The following is a 5,613-nucleotide window of genomic DNA, read 5'->3' as shown; positions in this document are numbered from 1 at the left end:
TTTTTAATCAACAAATACTTGCTAATTACATTCAGCACTCAAGGTTTTTCCGAAATGCGTTTTTGATTCCCAAATAGAGCTTTTTAACCATAAGAAAAGCTATACCAAATATAGGTATTTTAAGTAGCTGAAATGAAACTTATTCTACATCTATATGATGCATTTGACTGATTTCAATTAATGGGTTGAAGCTTTTAAAAGAAAGGGGATTTCACTTAAGCTTGGTTGAATCCAAGATTTGAAAGTATTTTTTCAGCGATCTTATCATCAGGTCAAGCTTACAAATAGAATAAAAAAAAAGAAAGATAAAATTTCATTTAGATTCATTTAATTTTGCCTCAATTACACTTAGATCCCACGATTGCGGAACATTATCCCCTACCTCCAATAGATCTATCCATTAGTTTTTAGTTATTAATTTTAATAAAAATAACAAAATTATATTTTTGCAATGTTATTTAATCATAAAATACTAATTTTTAACCTCTATTTAGTGTTAAACCTAATAAAAACTAACAAATAAAATGCTTATTGGTATAATATAATAGAAAAATAATATTTTATTTATGTAAATCTTTCTTTCAAGACCTCTAGTTCCATTCTTTTGAAAGATTTTCCACTTAAAATTCATTTCATAAAATCCAAGTTATACTCTAAATCAATATCCTAAAGTCGGTGTTTAAATATTATAAATCAATGACCATTAAAATATTATAAACTGGATTAATCATGATTTAAATATTGAGTATAAAATAGTATAAACATAATTTCATAAAATAATTATGAAAAGTGCATTTAAACCATAAATATCAAAAAATCGCCAATATACTGAGAAATATAAAAAATGTATCGTATGATATACTTAGCACTGTCAAGTGGTGCACAACATCCAAGAACACTACTGGATAATAAAAGGAAAAAGACTTGTGGTATGAACCTACCCCACGATCGTTAGCTTTTCAAAAGTATCGTGATAGTACAAACCTGTGGGATGAACTCACCTTACAACTCTTAATGTATGAAAGATATCGTGGCAATAATCAACCTATGGGATGAACCCATCTCACAACTTTTAGCGTACTACAAGCATTGTGATAAACCTATATGCTATAATACAATACTGAATAAAGATACTGGTACTATATGATACACCAATTAAAAATAATAATACAATATTTTTAAAACAATCTTTCCAATATCATACTTTTTTACTTTTTCAAACAATATTGTAGCATAAAGTATAATTTAATATTTAATCCAACCATTTATTTAAATATTCTAAAAATTTCAAATCACCAATTCATGCCAAAATATATACCAACAGTGAAATATATATTGCCATAAACCAATTTTAAGCACTTTAAAATATAAAACACTTAAATATGGTAAAACTATATATAATTACTAAACTACTTTCTAAAAATCAATTATTTTTCAAAAGAACTATAGTATCGATTTAATTACCAAAATATTTTTATACCAATACTCACAAGTTTATTATCAACTCATTAAAATTTGAAACTCTTAAAAATCTTTTCAAAAATCATATGAAATGATAACACATATATTTGGAAAACAATATACAAATATGCATCATATCTTCCTCTCTAGTGCAGGTAGTCCTCATCTTTACAGACATATTTATTTCGTCGAGCCATTCTCCATCCAGATGGTTAATCAATATTCATATATGCATAAAATAGGCATTTAAAGCAAACCATATATATATATATAATATCCAAACTATTATATTGTACTAGCATGCCCAAAACTACTTAAAAATATAAACACTCATAAATACTACTGAAGCTCACTCTTCCTTCTATGCATGATCACTTTCAGACTCAATACAGGTGCCCGTAATATAATAAAATAATTTTCAAACTCCAACAATTAAACCAAAAACATTGATATGTATCAAATGTCTTAAAATAATTTATACAACTATAAAATTTACATAAATTGAATACCGAACGGTTAAATTATATAGCGAACCCTTAAGACCTAGTACTCAAAATTGAAATTTTTAGCCGAAGGCCAATTTTACTAAATTGAACCTTCCAATAAGTTCTATTAATATCTAATTATAATAATCTAACTTCAATTTTGTCTAATTTGTTCCAATTTTTATCAAAAAAGGCCAATTTCTTTCTTTATTTTCCTAATCAATTTAAAAATGAAAAATTTGTCAAACGATATTCAAAATTTATAAATATCAATGGCAAGCTTGTAAAATGGGTAATAAACATCTAAGCTTATCTTGGTGCAAATATGTCACTGGTGGTTGGAAAACACATTAGAAAATTTAGCCAAATTTGATATTGATAGATCTCTAAAATTGTGAAGAATTTTGACAAATGGAGGCTGAATTTAAGCTCAAAGGGTCCAAAAATGGTAGGTAAGGGTTATGGGCTTTCCTAAAATGGTCGAAAAATGCCAAAATCTCTGGCGACCCATCGGATCACCACTGACAGATGTGCCAGTCGAATCCAAGCACAACTGACTGCAATTCGGCCTGAGATTTGGAGGTTGTGGTCATTGGAGTATGGTCTTCATGCCTAGCCAGTGCGTGGTGGTCAACAATGGTAAAAAATGAGAAAATGGCGATGACCCAATTGCTCATTTGGGTTGACCCAGTTCAGGTCTCTTTTGGATCTCCTAGGTTGTTGAGAGATTTTGGCACCTTTTGGATATTTTTGCAATTGTTTAATGAAGGCACGATTCTTCATGTATATATAGGGCCTGAGTCACTAATAGACAAAAATCTAAGGCTGGTTTAGGCACTAATATAATACCAATGCTCAAAAATTTTTAGAATAATAACTTTTCAACTATAACTCAAAATTTGGTATGCTACCATTTTATGAATTTGTATCGACATATTTTACGCAATGATATCCGATCAAACTAAAACACTGACCATATGAGAAGTCAAACTTTGGATCCATAAATGGTCCAGTTGGTTAAACTCGATTAAAGTTTTAAAATTTTGGATATTTTTCAAGACGAGATGTTACATAAGTTTGTTCTGATAAATATAAAAAACTAAAACAGAGGGTAGTGATGATTTGACAAAAGTATGAAATTTAAGTGCATGAAATATTATATGTTGCACTCAAATGGTGGCTTCTAAGTGGAATTTACTGCCTTGCTTAATAGACATATGTTGTACTCAAGATGTAAGTGCCTCCTAAGTGGACCTAAATGTAACAAAAATATACATTGCACTTAAATACTATACGTATGGTTGCATTAAGTAGTGAAAGGCTCCCAAGTGGTTTGTGGAAAAGAAGTCATGGGTTCGAGTTTTGTACTAGTGCCACTGACTCCATATTGCATTAGTGATAAAGCTATGGTCTAACTTGCATAGCATTTGCGACTGTCACATTAGTGGTAAAGTACTAATTGACACAAGTTCGTAGACTGATAGTATGCCAAAATCAGAGCTAAGAATAAAAATTTATGGTTAAAATAAAATGCGATTTGGACTAATTAATGAGTCCGATGTTGACTTTTTATTTATATAGATTTTGGTGTTGACCTATTTGTTATATAAAAATACTCATTGATACGAGTCCGTAGACTAGTAGCACGCTTAATTTGGACTTGCGGTTGAAAAGTTACGGGTCTATAAGATTGTGTCTGTATTTTCCAAGAATGATTTTTACTGGATAGTAAAATAAGTGAGGGAGTCTTTAATTTGCACCACATGTCACTACTTGGAAGGTATCATGTATCATGATAGAAGAGGGCTACATGTCACTGGAAAAGTGCCACATGTCACTATAAAAATTAATAATAAAAGTAATAATGAAAAAAAAATATATATATATATATATATATTTTTTTTATTTTCTCTCTCGCTCTGTTTTTTTTCTTTTTCTTTTCTTTTCCTTTTGTTTTTTTCCTTCTTCCCCACCTCTCACACACATGCATCTCTCTCCTCCCCTCCCTTTCTCTTCCTCCTTACCGATCACTCTCTTCCTCCTCCTTTCGCTGCTATGGCTTCTCATGAGGGATCACCGCAACACCGGCCAACCTAAGTGTCACCACCACGTCTAGCTGATGATCCATCATGCTGACAACACCATGATGGTCACCATTCACTGGAATGGCCGGAGATGTGCCAGAAAAGCTCCATAAAAGCTGGTAGTGAGCTTCCTTTTAGTTCACCGGATTCTAGCCGATCAAATTTTTGGTCCCTTCCCCTAGTTCTCGACCCCCTGATCTAAAAAATAACCTTCATTCATTCAAATTTCAAACCATTTTATTAGGTACATGGAGGAGAAGTTTGGCCAAAACTTTTCAGCCATTTTTTGGCCACTGCAGGCGAAATTGAGGCCATGGGAAGTTAGTAACATATTCTTCACCTCTTTAGCTTTCCATTGGTACCTTGTTTGCGAATTATAGTGATATATTTAAAAAGTTTCCATTTTTGAACAAATTATTATATTAAATGTGAAAAATTGAAAAATAAAGTTAGTTTGTGTATGTTTGTGAATATATATATGCTTTATATAATATGTATATATATATATGTGTGTGTGTGTGTGTGTGTGTGTGTGTGTATGTGCACGTGCGTATGAGTGTGGGTATATACTGTTGATATGTGTTAGGTTTATATATATATATATATATTGTGAAACATATAAATACGTGTATACATTTATTTAATTGTTGAAAAAATGTGTATACCTATATGAAGAAGTGTGTGTGAATATATAAATATATATATATATATACACACATACATATATATACACAAGTATGTATGTATATGCATATATAAATAATATATATATATATATATATATATATATATATATATATATATATTTGTGAGTGATCCTCCTTCAAAATTATGTTGGGGTGTTAATTTATGTATATTTTGTGTTAATTAAATATTTGAAAATAATGTTTTAAGTGTTGGATATTTAATAAAATTTATATTTGAATTTATGATTCTAAATTGGAATAAATTAAAAATATATGTGCATAAAAAATATACTTTGATTTTTAAGAAATTATGGATTTAAATTTTGTTAAATAAATGTTAAATTTTATTGTTGAATTAAATATGTATGGCATGAAATTTACATCCTTGAAATTAAGGAAATTGTGGTTTTTAAATTGTTGTTAAAATATTGTTAATTTTATTATTGAGGTTATGATGCAAATAGAATGCATTCTTGTGAATTTATTTTTCAATGGATTTTATGGGGTTTTTAATGACATGTTTGGCATAAATAAATTTTAAGGTTTTGAGGAAGATATTTGGTTTAAATTATTTATGCTCAAAAATATATTTAAGCATTTAAATTTTGTGGGATTTGTTTTAATGGTGTTGAAAAGAAAAATTGGTGTATTTATACCGATGGATTTATGATGATGGATTAAAAGTAAATGTGGAATTTTATGGGTTTAAGTGATGTACTAAACTCATTGTTTTTACTAAATTTTGGTATTTGTAAGATTTATGATTTTATTGATTTTAGATGCACCATATAATACTGGTGTTCTGTACTGTATTTGTTATATATTATTAAGTGCACAAGTTTGTATGGTCGTCCTGTGGAGTGCCATGGATCTAAGGGTTGGGAAGTATTATACAGT

Source organism: Ziziphus jujuba, chromosome 3 (assembly GCF_031755915.1).
Source record: "Ziziphus jujuba cultivar Dongzao chromosome 3, ASM3175591v1".
Taxonomy (NCBI): Eukaryota; Viridiplantae; Streptophyta; class Magnoliopsida; order Rosales; family Rhamnaceae; genus Ziziphus; species Ziziphus jujuba.
This window is presented reverse-complemented; position numbering follows the sequence as displayed.